General features: G+C 43.5%; 1 pseudogene; it reads right to left on the reverse strand.

Annotated features, from left to right (window-relative positions):
- Positions 1 to 7520: 7520 nt before the first annotated feature.
- On the reverse strand, positions 7521 to 24288 carry LOC144824260 (uncharacterized; annotated as a pseudogene).
- Between the last annotated feature and the right edge of the window lie 580 nt (positions 24289 to 24868).

Below are 24868 nucleotides of genomic sequence, written 5' to 3' on the forward strand. Positions count from 1 at the left end.
ACAGAATAATCGTAATGTTGACCAGGGTTACGGCAGTGATGTAGATTAGGGAGAGCCACCATACTAATGGAACACAAAAAGTCAATGAAGCAAGTCAATAGTAGCAGCAGCGACAGGGCAAGCAAAAGCAAGCCGGAGTCCAGTTTCGCAATTCGACAATGCAAAGGTACCCCTCCAGGACAAAAGCTCGAGTCCATCGAAGCGGGAGCAAACAGCGGTCCACCATAGTCCCCAGTTGTCCGGGAAGGAGCAGATCTCCACGTCGTGTGCAAGTCCTTGAAGTCCGGGCGGTGAAAAAGCGGAGGTTCAAAAGCCACCGGCCCATCAAGCGGCCGAAGAACAGCGGCAGCAACTCCTGGCGCAGCCGAGGGGGGCGAAGCAATGGAGGCATCAGGACGACAGGGGTGCAGGAAAGAGCGGCGACCCAAAATGGCGGCGGGCCGCATGGGGTCGGTAGAAGCACCGGGGGCCAAGACAGCGTACAAGGACATCAAGGCGTCCAGGACATCTCCGAGCGTGGGCGCACGAGCACACGCCCAGGCCTCCGCGCAATCCGGCCAGCAAGGTTCGTCGGTGCAGAGCGGATCACCCCCCACGTTGTTGGAAGCCATTTTGTGAGGTTCGCCGCCCCGCACTCCACCGTGGGCCCCCAAACAGTTCCCAAATGTAGGACTTTACAGATCTCCGGAGGTTCCCAACAACGGCCTCACCGGCACAGAACGGGCAGGCGCTCGATGGGGGGGGCCCCCTCCGAACCGTGGCGGGCCCCACAAGCAGGTGCTAGGCGCGGGGTCCAAGGCTGCCGGACAGAACAAAGGCGAAGGGACCCCTTCACACAGTCAGCCCCCAACACATCTCGTCCCCCTCCAGCCGCACGGTCCACAAGTCGGGGCCGGTTCAGTATCGCCGGGGCATACACACAACGGCTCCCACCAGTGGCTCACTCTCGCGGCCGGGGCCGGCAATCTCAGCACCGCCGGTCGGGTCCCACAGGCGAGGTCCCGGTCTCGAGCGCCCGGAGGCCCCAATCCCACCGAGGGCACAACCGCGGACCCACAGCACGCAGGAACCTCCGGACCAGACGGTGAGTAAGAGTGGGTCGTTAAATTCCAAAATCTGTAGTGAAGTATCGTCGTAGTACAGGATACATTGCAGGATATTCGAGGTTGGCCGGAGGGCCGACGGAGCCGAGCTAAAAGGCGGCCATTACGCTCTCGAGCTAGGCTCCTCCCCCCTTACAGTCATTGTTGAGCTATCCATCAGTGTTTGGCACTGTAAAAGAAATCAAAATGGAGCAAAATATAGACTCCTTTCAAACCCCTGGGGAAGGTCCCTTTGCCTGGGCTTCTTAGCAATACATTATGACTGTGCGGCCCAAGGATAAACATTCAGTAAAAGGGCTGTTCAAATCCAAAGTTATCAGCATAAACCCAGGGTCAGGGCTTTCAGTGAGTCAGGTCCCCCTGGATTTCAGGCCCCGTAATAATTAAAATCTGACTTTGAAAGAAGGCCCTCTCGCTCTGTATTGATGTCCTTTACAGGTCAAAGCACTAATGCAAATATGGACAAATTATAAGAACCCCTGCAAAGAAGCTGTCCTAGATCAACCGGAGACCTGCCTCAAAATATATAGTGAAGTTAATCAGCATTTCCGAGACTGAGTTAATGGTTAAACTTCATGTGGCTATGGCCCAGAGGACTCCCTCGTAGTGAATCATCAATTACTTTGTACAACCCTCAAAGCTCTTAAGATGCTTTCTCCTAACACCCATAAATCTTTTCCAGGCCCTCATAGCTGCCATGTTTCCCAGGTCCATGCCTAATTTGCTGTTCCAGTCCAGGTTTTTCTTTGATTTGTGGGTCTTGTTATTTTGCTTTATAATGGCATAAACACAACTACAAGTACCAGAAATCAAAATAAAAACTTGGGCTGTAGCAGCACATCTTGCATGGACCTGGGAAATTTGTCAGGTGACCCCTTGGTGACATTTAACCAACCTCCAAGCCAGCCTGTTCTCGCCCAACACCATTTTATATTTAACATTTATAGAGTGTTAGAAAAAAATGACATCCAATAGCCTTTCCTTTTACATCAGAAAGATTGTCACATAGACCAATTTGTAAAGTCCTCTCACAAAGAAAACGATCTCTATGTTAAAAGAATAGGCAGAAATTTGTCAGAACACATCGCCTGACATTTGACGTCTGTCTTTGAAATTTACAGGCATCTTTATTGCTCATTCACCTTCTGAACTCCAGCATTTTAATTTTTGGAGGTACTGCAGCCCCCGTAACCCCCTACACTCCTACTTCTAGCACCTATATCCTTCTTTGTCTCCTATACGGTACTCTCTTTTGCATGTACCTTATTTCTTTACACTTTTCCTCGCCTCCTCCTGGTCTAAGCATACTGTTTGCCCATATTCACCTACACGTGTGTTGCTCTTATTCACTTCTCTCCATTATCTCCTTTGCTCTCCTCTCTCAGCCTCCCTTTAACATCTTGTCTCCTGATCACCTTTCTCCTCTTAACCTATACTGTCTCTCGTTTGAACTCTTCCCATTTCCCCTTCATTGCTATATTTTATCTTCACACTTTTGCTCTGCACTCTCCCATCCACTTATCTCCTTAAAGGGCAGGGTAAAGTGTACCGCAGAGCCAGATGTCAACACACACAACAAATGTGACAACATTAAAGCAATATTTTAACAGTATCTTTATTGCTCCTTCAACTTTATAACAACAGCAGGATTATTTGGGGAGTGCTATAGCACCGCACTCACCCCTATTTCCGGTGCATGTGAAAATTCTCTGGACAGCCCACACAGCAAATGCACCCACAAATTTAAAACTCTGCTGCGTTTCATGGACTGTGAAAGCAAAGTCAGGCATGACTCACAGTTCAAGAGCGTGAGGGGATTTTCAATTTTATATCATGCGAACTAAGCCCTAAGTCATTAGAGAGCTTCACATGATTATCAGTTACATTACAAAAGGTTATATTCATTTTTTAGGGGCATGTGGAAATAGTGATATGCCCAGAATCACAGAATGTTCAGGAGACGCCGAGACTCTAACCTAGTTCCCCAGTTCCATTAAGCTGCTCAATGTGTGCAAAGCCCAGGGGAAAGTGTTTCATCCCATGGCCTTCACAGTCAAACGTAGTGCTCCGAAATTCAGGAGATGGGGGCCCCCTTCCCTGGGCCAAACAGTACTGAATAATGACAGTACGGCCCATGGCAGGGGGCCCCACTTGGACCTTGAGGCCTGATCCAGTGCTACAAGGCAGAGGAGAGGGACCTCTCCTGCTCTGGGCCTCACAGCTCTGGTTATATGGATGCGAGGCCAAGAGAAGGGGGCAGGTCAAACAGGATTACTTTAGAAGCCATCCTAGAGTCATTCGATTGTCAGCCAACTACATTAGAAGTCATTTTCACATCTATGGCAATCAAAAGTGGGAATGGACACTGGTATCTACTATAACCATTGGTTATATTTGAGAACCCTCATAGACGCTTTGATTTTGTCGATGCGGTGTATCTTTTTGTCCGCCCCTTATCTAGCATCATGGCATAGTCATCGGGTAGTCAAATGACGTGCTATATGCCTGCCTCACCCGAGGCAACCTCTGGTAAATGTAGAAGTGTCCAGGAATTTCAGGGACAGCAACAGAGGAATGATGTGTAGAGCAGTCAAAAGAATATGTTAAAAAACAGTGTCACACCAAAAACCAAAATTTATTTTAAAGAGGTGGGCACTGGTAGTTAAAAAATTGTGGTATATTGGATAATCGAGTTACTGGATTATCATATGTCTCTATAGGTAGGTCGACATGTTTCAGCTCTCCTGGGCCCAACAGGGTCTGTGGAGCTTTCGTCAGGACAATACAAAAAAGGAAAAGAGGAGGTAGTACTCACACCACTTGTGTAGTTTTCAAATTTTGTATGAGACTCTCATACTGAAATTCCTGCATTATGGGAACAAAATCAACATTATACTTCTCAATGAAAAAGTTACAGTTGCATATAGTACACATACAAACAGTCTTTGTAATTCGCAAGAAAACAAACAATCTTTGTAATTAGCGAACACTTATTTTTAGTGTGCACAACACTGTGAGCACTGGAGCAAAAGTGGAGCTGAGAAGAGGAGGGTAAATAGGTCCAGGTCTAAACACTGTCAGTCACCATTGGGCAAAATACAAAGCATTCCTTGTGGTCACCGGGACTAAGATCATTTTCTAGAGCGTGCATTGCTCTCTGTGTGTATCTTATTTGCATGTTACTTTATTCCATTGGTTATTCACAGTATATCACATCAACACACACTAAACCCGCAGAGTGCAGTATTCTACAGTAATCGCGCAAGAACTGGTAAACATAATGTATGTAGTATATACAGTGTTAGAAAAACATGTAGTGAACGTAACGAATATTCGTCGTGCATCTTATACTTCATGTATGCTAGGCAGTGAAGAGTTATCTAACATCAAGCAATCAGCATTTATGCTGTGTAAATACCTTCGTTTTAAGTCAATTTCTCCACGTCAGGGTGCAAAGAGTCGCATTTAAAGTAGTGGTCCGTGCTAGGATAATAAAACAAACATTGTGCTAGCTGTAAATACCTTTTACAAACGAGGAATCAAGACGGCAGTTAAGGAGATGGAAAACGCCATTCTTACCCACGTGTAGGAGAACATTAGCTCCTAGTGCTGACTCTGCCCCTGGAAAGAGGGATGGTCTGTCTTCCTCGTCTATAACATCTGGTGTAAAAATATATGAGGGGTTCACAGTGAGTTACAAAAATACCTGAAAGATGGTGGTTCTTAAAGGGCAAGATATGTACACATTAGCGGCCGGTATCTCGCCTTATAGACGAGGAAGACAGACCATCCCCCTTACCAGAGGCAGAGTCAGCACTAGGAGCTAATGTTCTCCTACACGTGGGTAAGAATGGCGTTTTCCATCTCCTTAACTGCCGTCTTGATTCCTCGTTTGTAAAAGGTATTTACAGCTAGCACAATGTTTGTTTTATTATCCTAGCACGGACCACTACTTTAAATGCGACTCTTTGCACCCTGACGTGGAGAAATTGACTTAAAACGAAGGTATTTACACAGCATAAATGCTGATTGCTTGATGTTAGATAACTCTTCACTGCCTAGCATACATGAAGTATAAGATGCACGACGAATATTCGTTACGTTCACTACATGTTTTTCTAACACTGTATATACTACATACATTATGTTTACCAGTTCTTGCGCGATTACTGTAGAATACTGCACTCTGCGCGTTTAGTGTGTGTTGATGTGATATACTGTGAATAACGAATGGAATATAGTAACATTCAAATAAGATACACACAGAGAGCAATGCACGCTCTAGAAAATGATCTTAGTCCCGGTGACCACAAGGAATGCTTTGTATTTTGCCCAATGGTGACTGACAGTGTTTAGACCTGGACCTATTTACTCTCCTCTTCTCAGCTCCACTTTTGCTCCAGTGCTCAGTGTTGTGCACACTAAAAATAAGTGTTCGCTAATTACAAAGATTGTTTGTTTTCTTGCGAATTACAAAGACTGTTTGTATGTGTGCTATATGCAACTGTAACTTTTTCATTGAGAAGTATAATGTTGATTTTGTTCCCATAATGCAGGAATTTCAGTATGAGAGTCTCATACAAAATTTGAAAACTACACAAGTGGTGTGAGTACTACCTCCTCTTTTCCTTTTTTGTATTGTCCTGACGAAAGCTCCACAGACCCTGTTGGGCCCAGGAGAGCTGAAACATGTCGACCTACCTATAGAGACATATGATAATCCAGTAACTCGATTATCCAATATACCACAATTTTTTAACTACCAGTGCCCACCTCTTTAAAATAAATTTTGGTTTTTGGTATGAAACTGTTTTTTAACATATTATTTTGACTGCTCTACACATCATTCCTCTGTTGCTGTCCCTGAAATTCCTGGACACTTCTACATTTACCAGAGGTTGCCTCAGGTGAGGCAGGCATATAGCACGTCATTTGACTACCCGATGACTATGCCATGACGCTAGATAAGGGGCGGACAAAAAGATACACCGCATCGACAAAATCAAAGCGTCTATGAGGGTTCTCAAATATAACCAATGGTTATAGTAGATACCAGTGTCCATTCCCACTTTTGATTGCCATAGAATCTATTCAGGGGAACTGAATGGACTTTAATTCCTCTTCCCTCCTTCCTGATGAATGTCATTTTCACATCATCAGACATCATCAAGCTCTTGAAATCATCAGCAAAGCTGAGAAGCTCAGCCTGATGATTTGAGGATGACTTGAAAATGAGTACCCGATTACTTTAATAGGTGTCATTGTTGGTACTGATTTAAGGATGACTTGAAAATGAGTATCTGATGACTTCAGAAGGTGTCGTTTTTCCTGATGATTTAAGGATGACTTGAAAATGAATATCCGATAACTTTACACGATGAGATTGTTCCTGATGACTTTGGGATGATTTTAAAATAAGCATCTGATTACTTCAAAGGTACTGTTGTGTTTTCAATTAGATGTTTTTGCTTCTGGTGATTTTAACAGTAATTACTGGTCTATTTAGAGGGCATGTCCACCCCTTTTGTTTCCGTTTTTCTAGAAAAATAAAAACTGTTGGATGATTGCATGATTAAATGCGGATAAACGCATAACGACATATACGTTTTCTACTATACACAACTGAGCATAACATGTGCTTTAGCAAACTGTGCAGAGAGTCATAGGTTATTTTTTAACACTTTTTTTTATTTTTGTCACTTTCTCTTTGTACAAAACATGTAAAATAAGCATCCACTGTAAAAGGATCAATGCCTAACATTAATAAAGATGAACATTGGCCATTGTATGCATAGTCACTGAAGTTAAGGGACAATGAAGTATGACAATATGTGGCAGGATAGAGTAAATAACGTAACAAAAAGAAATGCTGCACATTATGCAATCACTGGAGGCACATTATGCAGCAGAATCTTTATTTAGCCATCTGATATTTATTGATTTGCACCGCAAAATAATACACAAAGTGACAGAAGCAAGCATCCATCAAACAAATACACAAATCAATAAATATTCAATTTAATTCACAAAGAAATGCAAAGTTTTAAAAAAAACTTTTAATGGGAAGGTTGAAGCTTTTTTAAACTCAATTGAGACCACCCATTGGCCATACTATATTGTATTTGATGTACTTGCACTGCTTCCAAAAATCAATGTGAGGATACCAAATGAACTATTAGCTGCACATTTATAAAAATGTTTTGATATTTCAGTTGTACATTTTTTAATATTGATATACACTTTATTATTTGGCCAACATTTCTATGTTTTGTGAGCAGTCTAGGACCACTGAGTAGGTGTTGCGGACCCCTAGGTGTCCTTGGAGCACAGGTTAAGAATGCTTATCAAGATGATTTCTAATCAAATGTGCTATAAAAAGAGACATGCATGTAGGAGAACTTTCTATCATTATTTGCCTCAATCTATTTCAAATCGATTTGGCATTTCACTTAAAAATGATTCATTTTCTACCTGAATGTAAAAACAGGCACATTTTATCATTGATATCCTCATAGCTGTGGTGTTGTTATCTACTACTACCAGATGAACTGGTTCCCTGATGTCATAGGATTCACACTTAAGTGGAACCATGAGAGCTAGGTTAACAGACATGTCTGCCTGCTTACACTGAATGAATCTAGTGACTCTTCCATAGGCAAACACTCCAGGTTCTGTTTCATATTTTATTACACTTTGGTCTCTGAGTACGAGTATAATTTGAGCTCTAAACAAGAAGATTGCTTTGTTCTAAAAATATTTTGTTATAGGCTACTACATCCGAGCCTAAAATATGAGTGATCTGAGTTACTGCTATATATTCATTCTCTGTTAAGCTGTAAGGGTATGTAGAACCAAGACTGTAAATGCATTTTTCTAATTTTAAGTATCGCTGTCTCGTTTTATTATATGAACACATCATACTCTGGTAAAATTCAGCCTCAACACTACCAGGAGGCAAATGATTTTCCATTAACACAGGTATTACTTGTATCATATTTACTGCATTTAGAATTTGAGTTTCTATGCCTACTGTGCCATGCACATGTTGTAAAAGAAAACCATTATGATCTTCAAAAACAAAATAATTAGTAGTAAACAGAGGCCCTGTTGCTCTTACACTGTCTACTAAGTGGACCAATTGATGAACATTCATTGTTAAAAATCTTTTTTCATATAAATCATTAAACAGTTGCACAAACAAAAGTAAACACTGTTCTGCTATATAAATCTTTCTGGCTAATGTCATCATTTAATAGCTTATGAATTGCTTTCATAAGTAAACAAAAGTGTAAATAGTGTGATCTATCTAAAACATGTTTTAACACAGGCATTCCTTAAAATAAAAGAAAGTTTCGAAACTCGGAGGCCTTCCAATATGATAGTTCATCAACAGACCTTGGAAATCTACTAATGTCCAGTGTGGGTTTTATCTGTTTCAAATAGTCATTAACTACTTTGACTTTATCATAAAAAGAGTATGAATGATGCTTATATTCTTCAGTGATCCAGATGGTCATCAATAATTTCATAATGCCACTACAGACACCATGCATGTAATTAATCGCAAACTCTCTGGTTACACAAAAATGTTTCAAAAACATGAACCACATGGGACCTTTGATCCCTCTTACACTGTAATCAGAAAGTCCATTCTCAATATTAGCTATTGCACTGTTTACATCAGATGTATTAGTATCGAGTGTCCTTGGAGGGCCTTTTGGGTTTTCAGCATTGTAAGGAAATACTCTACAGTGCACTTTTCCTGAAACAGTCACTTCACCCTCTTGTAGACAATGCCAGCACCCAAACTTCCCATTAAACTGGGTACTGTTTGAAACAAGACAACTAGCTGGTAAATCACATGTGATTGTCAGAAGGGTAGCGTGGCAAGTAAAACTACAATTGTTATGATCTTTAAATGACACTCCACTTTCCAGCTGTGCAAGTTCCTTATATAATGATTTTAAGAAAGACCACATTATTGGCTTTTTTGTGGAAACCCAAATACCATACAGTAATATATTTTCACACAGCTTTCTTTGAGATACAGGCAGCTCATTCACCATTAAGTACACTGGCCACATTGATATTTTAGAACTTTTACATACAGGAACACCATCTGTGTTCATTGCAAATGAAAGGCTGTTAGGGTTTTTCAGGAATCCACTCTTGAATAAATCCAAATACATTTCCCCATCATATACATCTTTCATTGTTTGTTTCTCATTCCCCATATAGTGATCAAATCGATGTTTCCTTACCTTTTCTGTAAAATGTTTTCGCCTAAACATAGTCTGTAACTGGGAAATTAGGCTATGCTGTATGAAATAAGACACTGAGTCACTTTGAATCAAATCTTTCAAACAATGTTGGTTAGGACAGGTCTGAGTGTTTTTATCTCAAACAACTAGGGGGACAAGGAAGGCTTTGTTAACGGGGTCCAGTGTACGTGCCCTTGTAACAGAGTATCAAAAAGAAAGAGTACGCAGTTCCCCTGGATAAAAACCTAATTAGACAGTTGAAAATGAAAGTGAGTGAAGGCACACAGGAGGGGGCCTTTTCAGAACTACAGTCCTCACACACCCAGCAAGCTAGGTGTCATGCTTCATCATATGGGCTCGCCCCTCGTCGGGTCGGCGGTGCAATACCCAATGGGCACCCATAAAGTGGCTCTTTGGTGGGGATCTTTTGTTCCTGCCGTTTGGTGCTGTGGGTCAGTCAGTCAGTGGGAGAGTCAGTCAGTCAGTGAGAGCCAGTCAGTCAGTGAGAGAGTCAGTCAGTCAGTGAGAGAGAAATTAAAGGAGTCATTCAGTCAGTCAGTCAGTGAGAGAGAGAGAGTCAGTTAGTGAGAGAGAGTGAGAGAGTCAGTCAGTTAGTGAGAGAGAGAGAGAGTCAGTTAGTCAGTGAGAGTCAGTCAGTGAGAAAGAGTGAGATTCAGTCAGTCAATCAGTAAATCCGTGAGAGTCAGTCAGTCAGTGAGAGAGTCAGCCAGTGAGTGAGAGATTGAAAGAGTCATTCAGTCAGTCAGTGAGAGAGTCAGTGAGTGAGAGAGTCAGTGAGTGAGAGAGAGATTGAAATTGTCAGTCAGTCGGTGAGAGAGAGAGAGTCAGTCAGGCATTTAAAACTACTTGCCAAGCCTCAAAATCCCTTTTTATTTCATATAAGTCACCCCATGCAACCCTTCGGAGCAGGGTGTCAAATAAAGGTCAAATATGTGTGCTTAATCATTACACGTCCTGTTTCCACAAAGAAGGACTAAATGTGAAGTTAGTGAATATATATGACCCCAACCACGATCATCCGCAGTTTTGCCAGTTTTGCCATTCACTCTGCCGCTTACTTAAAGTGGCTGATCTTCCGCAAATTTGGGGCGGCAACTTTAATTGCATATTGGACCCTACCCGTGACCGCTTCAAGGGCCATCCACATTACCCTTCTGCTGCCGCTGGAGCAACAGTAGATATTATCGACCAGTACAACTGCAACAATCACATTTGAGACCAGGTTACTCAAAGATCCTAGAGGATATTAAACAAGGCCTGCATACACTATAGGTCTTGCCTTTGGGACCTTATGAGTATTTAGCCTGAAGATATTGACTTTGCCTATGTCTTTAAGCTGTGCCTTACAGAAGTTTGCAGCATGCTGAAAAGTTATAATAAAGTGCCAGAAGCATTTTTGTTACCTTATATATTACCAAGAAAGCATTATGTACAACTGAACAACCATATTAAAAAAGTATTAATAATAAATAATTTCTTGAGGTTTTTTTGGCCTTTCCATACTGGCAACTTCTATCTGCCTGTCCCAATGGTTGCCTGGGTGTGTATCACTTACAACGCAACTTTTACGTCGTAATGCTGTTACAACGCAGCTATTACAACGCAGGATCCATTACAACGCATGGCATTACAACGCATGGCATTACATCGCAGATACTATTACAACGCATACCATTACATCGTAAGTATTGGTAAGTATATAATTTATTTTAATTTTATTTAATATTATATAAATGATTTAATTAATATTAATTATAAATAAAAATAAATAAAAATATTTATTTATGTTTTTAAATATTATAAATTAATATTTATTATTTTAAGTATTATAAATTAATATTTATTATTTTAAGTAATTTTTTAAATAAATATGAGTATAGGAGTATATGTATAGGTGTTTGGGGGTACAGGGTGTTTTTAGGTTTCAAGGTAGGGTTTGGGTTTTGGGGTACAGGGGTGTTTTTAGGTTTCAGGGCAGGGTTTGGGTTTTGGGGTACAGGGGTGTTTTTAGTTTTCAGGGTAGGGTTTGGGTTTTGGGGTACAGGGGTGTTTTTAGGTTTCAGGGTAGGGTTTGGGTTTTGGGATACAGGGGTGTTTTTAGGTTTCAGGGCAGGGTTTGGGTTTTGGGGTACAGGGGTGTTTTTAGGTTTCAGGGCAGGGTTTGTGTTTTGGGGTACAGGGGTGTTTTTAGGTTTCAGGGCAGGGTTTGGGTTTTGGGGTACAGGGGTGTTTTTAGGTTTCAGGGCAGGGTTTGGGTTTTGGGGTACAGGGGTGTTTTTAGGTTTCAGGGCAGGGTTTGGGTTTTGGGGTACAGGGGTGTTTTTAGGTTTCAGGGCAGGGTTTGGGTTTTGGGGTACAGGGGTGTTTTTAGGTTTCAGGGCAGGGTTTGGGTTTTGGGGTACAGGGGTGTTTTTAGGTTTCAGGGTAGGGTTTGGGTTTTGGGATACAGGGGTGTTTTTAGGTTTCAGGGCAGGGTTTGGGTTTTGGGGTACAGGGGTGTTTTTAGGTTTCAGGGCAGGGTTTGGGTTTTGGGGTACAGGGGTGTTTTTAGGTTTCAGGGTAGGGTTTGGGTTTTGGGATACAGGGGTGTTTTTAGGTTTCAGGGCAGGGTTTGGGTTTTGGGGTACAGGGGTGTTTTTAGGTTTCAGGGCAGGGTTTGGGTTTTGGGGTACAGGGGTGTTTTTAGGTTTCAGGGCAGGGTTTGGGTTTTGGGGTACAGGGGTATTTTTAGGTTTTAGGACAAGGTTTGGGTTTTGGGGTACAGGGGTGTTTTTAGGTTTTAGGGCAGGGTTTGGCTTTAGGGATAATTAAATTATATTTACCATTTTTAAATTAAATGAAATATATTTAATAAATTAAATTAATTATTTTACATTAATTACATTTTTTAATTAAATTAAATTAATTACAATTTTTATTATATTTACATTTATTAAATAGATATTATTTTATTAAATTAAATTAATGACAATTTTTAAATGTCTTTTAATTAAATTATTTAAAAAAATTTAATTACAATAAACTAAATAACATTTAAAAAAAAAAGTCAACTTACCTATATTTACGATGTAATGCCATGCGTTGTAATAGCACCTGCAATGTAATGCCATGCATTGTAATGACATCCGTTGTAATGGATCCCGCGTTGTAAAATCTGCGTTGTAACGGAACGCGTTGTAAAATAACGCGTTGTAACATCATAGATCCGTTGCCTGTTATGTTTTTTTTGTTATTGGGGGCATACATAACAGGAGGGTGAAGGTTGTGAAATAGTACCTGTATAACAGTTAGTGAGAGAGTCAGTCAGTCAGTGAGTGAAAGAGTCAGTCAGTGAGAGAGTAAGTGAGAGTGAGTCATTCAGTCAGTGAGAGAGAGAGTGAGAGAGAGACTGAGAGAGTAAGTCAGTCAGTGAGAGAGAGAGTCAGTCAACGAGAGAGTCAGTCAGTGAGAGAGTCAGTTACTCAGACAGTGAGATCCAGTCAGTCAGTGAGAGAGTCAGTCAGTCAGTGAGAGTGCGATTGAAATGGTCATTCAGTCATTCAGTCAGTAAGAGAGAGAGAGTCAGTCAGTGAGAAAGAGAGGGGGAGACCAGTCAGTCAGTGAGAGAGTCAGTCAGTCAGTGAGAGCCAGTCAGTCAGTGAGAGAGTCAGTCAGTCAGTGAGAGCCAGTCAGTCAGTGAGAGTCAGTCAGTGCGAGTGCGATTAAAAGAGTCATTCAGTCATTCAGTCAGTAAGAGAGAGAGAGTCAGTCAGTGAGAGAGAGAGGGGGAGACCAGTCAGTCAGTGAGAGAGTCAGTCAGTCAGTGAGAGAGAAATTAAAAAAGTCATTCAGTCAGTCAATCAGTGAGAGAGAGTCAGTCAGTGAGAGAGAGAGTGAGAGAGTCAGTCGGTCAGTGAGAGAGAGAGTCAGTCAGTCAGTGAGAGGGTCAGTCAGTGAGAAAGAGTGAGAGTCAGTCATTCAATCAGTGAGAGTCAGTCAGTCAGTGAGAGACTCAGTCAGTGAGTGAGAGATTGAGAGTCATTCAGTCAGTCAGTGAGAGAGTCAGTCAGTCAGTCAGTGAGAGTCAGTCAGTCAGTGAGAGAGAGAGAGATTGAAATGGTCAGTCAGTCAGTGAGAGAGAGAGTCAGTCAGTGAGAGAGAGTGAGAGTCAGTCAGTCAATAAGTGAGAGTCAGTCAGTCAGTGAGAGAGAGAGAGATTGAAATGGTAAGTCAGTCAGTGAGAGAGAGAGTCAGTCAGTGAGAGAGTGCGAGAGTCAGTCAGTGAGAGAAAGAGTGAGAGAGTTAGTCAGTCATTTATTCAGTCAGTAAGAGAGAGAGTGGAAGAGTCAGTCAGCGAGTCAGTCAGTTAGTCAGTGAGAGAGTCAGTCAGTCAGTGAGAGAATCAGTCAGCCAGTCAGTGACAGGAGAGCCATCCCGATCATTGGGAGAGCGCCAGGTAGGTTTAGGCACCTGCTGCATGGTACGCAGAGAAAATGGGGAAGTGGAGAGAGAAGGGGGGCTGTGCATCCTCAGCAGACAGCCAGGCGGATAAATGCACCTGCTGCATGGTATGCAGCGATTGATGGTGGGATATTACTGCCCTACCCAACTACAACAGTACTTGAGCAGTCAAGGCTCCTGGACAATATTCAAGGCTGAGAATAGATAAAAGCCTGGGTGTAAGGATTAACTTTCTTTTTAGAAGCGTATAGGGTGTGAGCTGGAATTTCTGGGAGGTCAGTGACAGTGATGTGCACTAAGCAGTTGCAAAGCTGTATATGACGGTTTTTAAAGTGTAATTTTAGTAGTGGCACTTGTTGGTATAGCACTGTTCGTACATAATGACATTTCACAATGTAAATTGTATGATTTATTGTCTTGGGTGAGAAAGTGATCAGTGGGAATTTAAACCTATGGTCTTAAGCATAGTGGGGAAGATTTACAATAACTGGCGCATCCCTGCATATCGGCAGGGATGCAGCAGTTATTGTGCGTCACGGCTGCGCCACCATGGATGCGCCGCATTTACAATGCGCCACACCATCGGGCAAAAATGGACAGATGCGTGACGCATCTGCTGCTGGGCAGCACATTGCTGGAGCGACGCAGCTCCAGCAAGGCTCGGGGGTGCCCTCCCTATCTTTAAAATTCTGCATCGATCCTTATGCCTGCTTCAAGCAGGAGCAGGGTTTTGACGCAGCATGGACTCAAAATTGACTTAGTGAAATCTTGTAGATTTCACTCAGCCACTTTTAGGAGGCGTTCCTGCGCCGGAACGCCCCCCCCCTACGCCGGAACACCTACATGTGGAGCAGGGCTTTACAACGTGACGCATCTCCCAGATGCGTCACGTTGTAAATACCCCACAGCATGGCGCTGGCTTTGCGCCGCCGCTGCGTCACAAAAGAGACGCAACGGCAGAGTAAAAGAGGCGCAAGGGGCTTGTAAATCTGCCCCAAAGAATCTTGCCCACAACATAGTAGCAGTTTAGAAGAGGAGTGTTTTAATTATTTGTCTATCAAGCTTAAAATTTAAAGCCCTATTTTTGTACGGAAAGTCATGTAAAAAAGAAAAAGTGCCTTGTAAAAATTGTGGGGAATAAAAGAATTCAAATTAGAAGGAGATACAATCACGCACTCCTTATGAAAGAATGAACCCATGTAATAATAAAAATAATACAAAATGTTCGCAATCTCATGGCTTTAGATGTTAACGTGGCGCAGAAAGAAGGACATTTTAAATGTGCAGAAAATTATGTTTCAAAAACATTTCCACATCAAGCTGTTCAACCTCCTCTTGTCCAATTAGCCAGGCTTTGCCTCCTACCCATGCAAACTTTAAAGGCTAGGAGGATATATTTATTGCATGCTGCTTACTTTTGAAATCAAAGAAAATAATAGGGTGTCCAACAACCAATCGAGATAAGTGATCTTAGTTGGCCAGATGGTTCAAGTAAACTCAAGAGTACTCGGGGCTTATCAGTTTAAGAAACCCTGCATACATCGGAACACCTGATTTCCCACAAGCGCCACGAGATGCCTGCCACCTCTGGGAGCTGTGGTGTCAGCTTACAGCATGAGCCAATCAGATACAACTAGCTGTTTCAATAAGAAAAGCGGCTAAGCTCAGCAAGAGGAATTCAAGGTATCATTCTCATCGTGGTGTCATTGGGGGGCCGACACAGAAGTGCGAGTAGAAGAATGTAAAGGTATATATATACAAAACACTCTGGACTCAAGGATCAAGCAAAGTACTCCCTAAATAGAAAGAAGTTGTATTTACAAAATATACGACTACATGAGCTGATCATTTGGTATACCCGTTCGCCATCTGCTATTCGAGAGGAACCTTTTTCAAATAGTGTAGACGACGATCACATAGACATTTTTGGTCCTCAGACTATTACTGTAGATCCGGTGAGACTCCAGGTGGTGGATTCATACTGCTTTGTCCTACAGTATTAGGCCGAATATATACTGCTTTTCTGGTTTTATGTCCCCTGGGAAGTGTAAGCTAGATATCTGGAAAGGTCCTGAGGAAGGTGGTCCCTACATCTTTAACCCACCGAAACGCGTGTCGACCTTGTGCTGAGTCTTGTGCCCTGCATTGAGATTCTGGTGTTGGCAGGGGCTCTCTCTTGTCACAGATCACTCAACTGTGTACAGATGTTGTATGAGTGTAGTTGGTGTGAGCTTGGATGAGTTGGTGTGACTGAAGTATGACTGTATGTATCAAATTCAATCCAGGGGCGTGTGTTTGTATGTATTCTTTCTAAAATTGGTTTTATATCATGTTAGATTTTGAATAATCACTGTTTAAAAAGAAATACATTTGTGATTTTACAAGTCAAGAATAATATATAAATGTGTTTTTACAGAAAAATATAAGGAAAATAACAATTTTAAAAAAATAAGTTTTTTGATAAAAAAAGCAATGAGATGAAAAAAAGGAAAAGAGACGCTTTGATAAAATAAAATAATAATGAGATTATTGGAGTTGTCACTGTTGTATCCTTGATGCTTATTCAAATGTATATGGACAATGTCTAATGAGAAAGTATAATGGTCGGTGAGGGAAATATATAGTAATGTGTTTATTTCAAGCCCCTCTTTTCCCTGACCTGAAATATTGATAGAGTGGGTCCCTTAATTCTTGCCTTAGAATTCAAGGCCTTGCACACCATATTTATCAGTTACATATTACATCACACAACATTCCCCACAAACAAACGGAAATAACTTACAGACCGCATCCCACTGAAAACTGCCTGCCCGAGCTGGGACTCGAACCCCTCGAACCTGGGTCCTCACAGCAGCTCCCCGCTCCGTTAAATGTAGAATCCAAATACACATATAACCATTAAATACCCAAAATGTTAATATTTACAGCATGTCCTGCTTGCATTCACCCTTAGGCATATACCTGAACTAATCAGGTAGACTTGCAAAGCCTACGCACATCCGGGAGCGCCGCCAGCTTAAACACTCCAGATATAGGCCGAGGTGCATATCGACGCGGTACCAGCACGTATATACGTCCCATGCAGTCAACCGCACCCCCGCGCTAGTGGAGAGCCCACTAGCCAGTGTTAATTACCCGGATTCTGAGCACGGGGCCTCCCTCATGTATAAGCCTCTTCCCTGTATGTAAAATTATATTTTTATATATACAATAAAGAATTTCGGAAATTAAAAAAAAAAAAAGAGCATGCACTCCTAGACCCGGCCCCTGAGCTTAGTGGGCTTGTTCCTGACAGTAATGTTTAGGTACGCAATGCCACAGGGACTAGATTGTGTTTTAGATATAGCGCAGGGTGGGAGCCCAGTAAATCGAGTCACACTAGGCTACAGCGTTTCCCACCAAAAACGAGTGAAATATTTAGTATTGTATATCACAAAGTGCAGGTTGCTGCTTATTTCTCTGAAACACATTACACCCATTGACAAAGCCAATAGTCCTGACTTGTTGTAGGTGTAATGTTACGCGTTTTATGGCACATGAATGGACAGAAGCAGCTTAATTCGAGTGGGGCAGCTCTGTGCAAATGAAAGATCTTTGGCTTCAGTGAAGGCCCGTTTGTTTCCTGTTTTGTAATGAGGGGGGAGCCTGCAGGCCAGAGTCAACCCCACTTCTGAGCCCCTGGCCTCTCATAGAAGACAGAGCAGGCAGTCCTAGACTCCCGGCCCCTGGGATTAGTGGGCTGGTTTCTTCCAGTAATGTTTAGGTGAACAGTGCCACAGGGACTAGATTTTGTTTCAAATATAGCGCAGGATGGGAGCCCAGTAAATAGAGCCACAATTAAAATATAAAAGGGAAAACTTTTTAAAATCACGGGCGGTGCAGGCTCGAACTTGCGTTCATCTTTTGAGAGTCGATTGCGCTAACAGTAGGCTACAGTGCTTCCCACCGAAACCGAGTAAACTATTTAGTATTGTATATCACAAATTGAGGGTTGTTGCTTATTTCTCTGAAACACATTACACCCATTGACAAACCCAATAGTCCTGGCTTGTTGTAGGTGTAATGTTACTTGTGTTTTAGTGCACATGAATGGACAGAAGCAGCTAAATACTAGTGGGACAGCACACTATGCTAAGCACAGATTTTAGGCTTGAGCATTAGTTACTTTATACATGAACCTGTTCATTTTTTTTGTTTTTGGGACACCTTCAACCTCACGTTATGCCCCACTGCGCACATTTACGGTGCCAGATGCATGTATATCTGAATGCATACTGCATAATAGCTTAGTGTATTTGTATAGTGACAGGGGCTGCAAGGCCTGTGTTACACCCACCCGAGTCGGTGTGCCTTCATCACTGCTGCTGCATGAATGTTGATGTGTAGTTTTACTTCAATTAAAGGGGATGTGCTTCGTATGGCCAGGTTCCCGGCAGGTTTTTATGTCCCACTAATTTTCTAATTAGCCAGCTGGTTCTGAGCAAACAGGAGGCTGTTGTGTAACTCAGGTAGAAAGAAGTTCTCAGCGGTCAAATGATGTCAATTGTCACTTAATTAATCCAGGTGTTTAGATCGGGGAGGGTGGGTATTTACAATAAAATGTCTGAATTTCCCAAATTGGTAACTCCACGCTCTGACAGTTTTTTAAACACTTTCTGTCCTCTTCCTGGTTTCTACTTTGCTTCCCAACTTCTCTCTTTGCTCCTGATGCCTGGGTAGGGTGGCTTAGTGTAATAAAGCATCATGGTCAAAGGTTCAGATTATGGTGGGTCTACTCAACCATTCGCCCTTCTGAGGTCGACAACATGAGTAACATTGAGTTGGGCAATGATAAACATGTTGTTCAGCGGCCAGATACCTCTGGGTGAACGTGCACTTTACACATGCATGTTATGTTGAACTTACATGTGGTCGGTATATAATGCTTTGTGCATGAGACCACTAGGAACAACTTATTAAGTATTTCTATGGCATTTACCACACTGGCTACAGTCTCCAAATCTCTCTGTGCTCCTGTTGCCTAGAGGTGCATGTGGTTTGCATATAGTGCAGATATATGTGATCTCCCAGGCCCCAACTGAAGTACCGAAAAACTAAATAACCTATGGAGCTATACTTACCAATAGCCCACCATTACCAAATTACCAATAATCAGTCAGTTGGCAGTGAAGAAAGTTCAATCGTTTATTATACGAAGCACTTCGAAGTGGAGCCTCTCTCAACCTCACCCATCGAGGCTCGCAGAGAAGACTGCCTGCACATAACCAGGAGACAACATATATACTGTTACAGTCTTAAGTCATTACCCTAGAAAGGAAAAATACAAGTTGGTGCAGGTGGTTCATAGGAAAGACCATATATGGCACACAAAGCAGATTCAGAATAGCTCAGTTCATTATAGCAAGGCCAAAGAAGTTGACTCCCTTCTGCCTAACGCTCGGGAGGACTCGCATAGCACCTCCAGGAATGTGCTTATCGGGCTCGCACCCACTTGCAACCTTGAAGGTTTTAACGCAGAGAAGAAGCAACCCATCTTCAGCTGCCTCTCCATTACTCAAAGCCAGGGATTTTGCTTAATTGACAGAAAGTCACGTGTTCCTGTCCTGAAGTCGAGCTAAGGCCACAAAATGGAGTCGGCTCTTCTACTGACTAACCATCATGGAATACACGCAAATAATGTGTATTTTCCTATGCAAAGCTAACTAATCAATATACTCATTATGCGACATACTACTATATAGCTACATCATGCTAACAATATATATATATATATATATATATATATATATATGTACAGGCCTATAATAAGGGGGAAATTCGGACCTTCATCCTTCAAATCCGCGTGATGTAGCTAACTAACTGAAAATTAATCATCAATAATCTCCTCATCGGAGGGAGGAGCCAAGCCGGCGACCGTGATGGCCGCCTAGGATCTCAGCTCCGCCGACCGTCTTATCCTTCACGCTCATCCTGTAATTTATCCTGAACCCGTGCCACAATTTTGCTACGGGGAACTGACGCTGCCCCCGGTGGTGTGCTCCTGTGCTTTCTACCAGCTGTAGACCCGGAGAAATGCCCTCGCTCGGTCTCCGGCCCCGAACAGACATGGAGCCGGGGCTTCGGGTGAGCATGATGGCCGGCCCCTGGCGCAGCCACGGTGGCCATCTGCTGCGGGGCGGAGTCGGCCTGCCGGAATGAGTCGACTTACTTGAAAACACCTTCGCCGCAGCTATCCGGCTCACCGTGTGGACCGAGTACTTGCGTTACACCATTGACCCAGGTGTTCATATTTCATCTTTTCCTGCCCGTGTGCCGCTCGGACACTCTTCTTCTTCCTCCCGGTGTTGTTTTGGGAGACGTCTTGGGCGTCAGGTACGCTGGGCCTGGGTATTGAGAACTCTGGTGTGTGATAGCCGTCCTGGCGTCTGCTGAGTCTGCTTCCACGCTAACGTATATTGCGCCATGGAGTCTGCCGCTCCTTTGGGCACGGCTCGACCGTGCTTATGTGGGCGACGGGATGGAGACCGGCTGAACGCCCTAGAGCGCAACGTCCTGCTTGCTGCATCTCAGCCGATCGGGGAGCTACCTGTGAGGAGGAGTGCTGCGGCTCATGGCTGCGTGGTGCCGCCAGGGATCGGGGATGTTATGGCAGCGCTTGGTGCCCTGCATGTCGCCCTTGATTGCATCGCCCGTGACCTGGGGAGAAGGCTGGACGCCATGACTTCCGCTGCGAGACACGCTGTGCGGGATTGTTCCCGTGTGCGGGGCACTGGGCCACATCTTGCACCCGGGCGGAATATACTGTTTGCTCCAGCGGACATGGCGATACTGAAGTACCGGGATCACACAATACCCTCTGGGCCGTCTGCTGCCGGTAAGGAGGGACCCCGGGGTTTTGGCTCTGCACCCTGGGTGGGGACTCGGCTCCGGATGCTGCTTCCGCCATTTCAACTGTGGATTGATGGGATGCCTCTCCCTCTTCTCCCGGACTTGGTACTATTGAGCCAGTTATCACGCACTGGGGACTTACAGTCGTGCAGGGTGCTTTTTCACACTGACTTTGACTTCACATTCTTGTTCCCGACCGACTGTCGTAGGCAGCCCAACGGATTATCCTGGTCGCCCTGGTCTCCCGAAATGCCCAAAATGGCGGATGGCCAGCTGAACTTTGTATCTTCAATTGATCGTGCGGGCCAGGGCTAAGGGTGCTTTGGTGCCTTCTGGTGTTTGTTTGGCCGGTGACAATGTGGGACACGCTTCTACTGGTATCACGTCTAGCGTCATGTGGCACTGTATGACTTGCATTATTGTATGTTAATTGTTTACTATTCCCAGGATTGAACCGTGTGAAACTCGCGACAACTCATTAGTATTTGAAGGGGTCTTCGTGATGGAAAGTGAGGGTTTGAGCTGCACTGGATTGGACATTGAAGCAATGTTTCTTTTGTCTTTGTTGGGTAATATCTATGGGGGCGAGAGCCAGACGTGGTTCTGAGTATTTGCTTTCTTTGTCTGCTGTCTGCGGGATGGGCTTGATGCTTCTGTGGTGCCGGGAATCGGGCGGGATGTTCCTTTTTCTGATTGCTACTCCCCTACGAAATGTTTCTTGATTTGCTATAACTTGCCTACCGTTCCGGCACGGGGTGTTTGCTCTTTGCCGGGGGATGGGAGTCAGGGAGCTTGTATTGATTTGTTACATTCTCCTCCTCCATCTTTTTTCCCTTCCTTGGGGTGTAGTTTAGGGGGCGACAGGCACGCTGCTAGTGGGGTTAGGTCGTAGCCATCGGCAGGGGTGTAGGGTGGGGGGGGGGGGTTTATTTTTCCTTTGTTATTTTCTATGACCGTTCTATTTCCCCTTTTCCTTCTTCACAAGAGCTGTGTGCGTATTCTCCTGATTCTTCCCTAAAGTGTATTTGGGTGTCCCATGTTTGCTCCGTATATCCTGTACTTCGGGTGGGCGGGTGTTGTTGATGGGTGATAGCTGTTAGTGCTGTCCAATTGCCTGCTTCTGATTCACGCTGCATTTGAATTTCTGTTGCTTATGATTGTACATTATTTCATACCTTAATTTGCCCGTCCACGACTGTGCTGAAATTCGTTTATTGACACCCAACATATCTATGTATGTTATTCCTCTTGTGTTATAATAATAAAAAGATTTATAAAAAAAAATAATAATCTCCTCATCAATCGCCATGAGCTCATGGATCTCCTGTTGTATCATTTGTTGTTTAATTGCTGTGGGGGTGGGAACTAATGCAGATGAGAGTTTAGTAGAGCAATAAGAACAACATGCGGGGCCACAATGCATGCAGAAACAGCAGATAAATATAACTCCTGCTGCTCCAGCCAACATCATCAATAATGTCCATCCCCAAGTAGACACCAATCCCCAGAACCAGCTAGAAAAGGACCAGGACCCATTTTCAACGTGAATTTCAGAGGCCAATCTATGTAGCTTCTGGATCGCCAAATGAACAGAAGGGGCAGAGTCTGGAATATATACACAACAGGAGCTGCCGATCACGCGGCATGCTCCTCCTCGGTCAGCCAAGATGACATCCAAAACCATACGATTTTGAAGCGAGACAAGTCTCGTAGCCTGAATCTCCTCTGTTAAATTTGTCAGAATATCTGTCATGATATTAATAACCCGCTCAACTACTCGGGATACACGCCTTACATCTCTACTTGTGAAAATCGGGCCCCATATTGGAAATGAACCTTTAGCAATGTCATAAAATTGCTGCAACGATGTATCGGTCTGATCGACCTCAGACATTCCAATCTGTCCCCTATTTCTGATGAGAGGCAAGCTAGAATCATATAATTGATGATTCTTATGATAATTGGGGGGAGCTAGATATACTGGAGGATACAAGAATGACAAATACCATTGGCTTGCCCAACCCCGTGGTAACCAAGTATTAGGATTTTCCCTGCATACAAAATACACATTTGAAGGGGTCAGTTAAGGGGGGCTACTAAAAATTTTCATTTGATACGTATAATTACATGTGCTTTCCCCTACTTGCACATGCCCCGCTCCCTGAACACAGAAAACAGATGTACTGTTCAGAATAGGGATTGGCATAATTCGGTCACTGGTCACATTACTTGCAATAAACTGTTGAAAATAGTGGGTATGATTAAATTCTTCAAAATCTAAAAGTTCACTTTTTAACCACGTAATATTTTGATAAGTAGTATATAAATTCATACAAGCTTCGGGTTCAATGATCCTTCACCATCGTTTCCCTTGGGGTCATATCCTTGATGTGTCTCAATATAAGCTAAAATCATCCTGTAGTCTTTCTCTGTGTTTTGCTTAGGGTATTCACACTGGCGTAATGAAAAGTGAGGGGGCCTGCCTGCACGGTATGTAGAGGGGCCCCCTCCGAGCTCAATCAGGAGCTCTCCGGCCAGAGTGCAGTTTCGAGGGGGCCCCTTGGAGCTTGAGGCCCCCCCGCACCGCGGGGGCTGCAGGGGCCTGTGTTACGCCCCTGGGTTTTCAACATAATGCATATACATGGATGATAAGATCTGCAACCATGCCTCACAACTACCCAGGTATGATAATGGTAAAGAGAGGAATAAGTCATGCTTATGCATGACTGACGGCAAAAGGCCACAAACCCAGCAATCTGTTACATTAGTAGTACTATGTGTCTGGTGAAGCATTTCAACAAATACATTCTTAGAGTAGGTTTGGCGATGTCGTTCTTTATGGGGAGCTAACGTGAAAAACAAGTGTTCTGGGGGTGCAACAGTAGTTTTCAACATCGTATGCATCGGGTGTTTATACTCCAAATATATGAATACACTCATTAATATTAAGAATATAACTGCAATCACTATTACGAATGCTAATTTCACACGCATGGTCCAAGCTGAAAACATGGGTACATAAAAAGGCAAATATCGGGGAGCAAAAGGGCGTTCTTCTTCAGGTATATTACGACCAAAGGGATACGTTCCTAACTAAAAGTCCAAAACTAAACTGGGACAGTGCAGTCCGCCCTGCCAGAGGGTTTTTCTTTCCTGTGTCTGTCTAGAGCCTCAGAGGCAGGCTCCTATCGTACATCTCAAAGAAATTGATTGAATCACGTTGAAATCCTTGAAAAGCAAACATACAACCTGGGCCCTTTCTTTCTGAGAGCCCCACCAAAGTTCCAGCTCTCAACGGGTTCAGTCCAGTGTCTCGCTCAGTACCCTCAAAAAAGGATTCTAACAAACCCTAATACTTAAGTCTTTCCCTGTCTCCTACCATCACTTTCTGGGTTACCGTGCTGTTTTCTCGGCTGCAGGTTGTAACGAACATGGCCAGGTGTTTCCTGATCGGCAAACAACACAGAGGAAGGCGGCTCCACAACATCAGAACTACTACTCGCTTTGTGATTGGCGGCAACGACAGAATCAGGGGCAATCACGGATTCAGCTGGTGGTGCCCTGCTTGATCCCATCACTCCTTCTTCTAGCCCCTGCTCAACTTCAAGGGTGTCGGAAAAAAGAACAAAACATGTGGCTCTTTCACCTTCCTGTGTCAAAATTCCATCTGGATGTTGCCGATCATAAGGAAGCAGAAGAGGCAGGCGCTTTATATGAGAAGCATGTATCCAGTGCCGTTTCCCATCCACTTTCACCGCCTTACGCGTGGCCAGGAGGACTTGGTGAGGTTTAGACCACCTCGGAGCCAGGCTGGTGTCTCGCTGATATTTCTTGACCAGTACCCACTGGCCAGGTTCCAATCGATGTCCGGGACCCTCTGGCAGGGGCTGCAACACTGCTGCTACCTGCTGATGAATGAAACGAAGATCGTTAGTCAAGGCATATAAATAATCTATCAACATAGGATATTCAACATCTCTAAATGAACTAGGCCTTGGTACTCCCCAAACATTTGCAGGTCGCGTAAGGAGACAAACCTGAACGGGAATGGGGGGTAACTCTCAATGACATTAGGGCCACAGGCAAGGTATTGGGCCACTTGAGTTTAGTACTTTCCTGTATTTCTGCCATTTTAAGTTTCAGTATTCCGTTATA

The sequence above is a fragment of the Lissotriton helveticus genome, chromosome 3_1 (assembly GCF_964261635.1).
Source record: "Lissotriton helveticus chromosome 3_1, aLisHel1.1, whole genome shotgun sequence".
Lineage (NCBI taxonomy): Eukaryota > Metazoa > Chordata > Amphibia > Caudata > Salamandridae > Lissotriton > Lissotriton helveticus.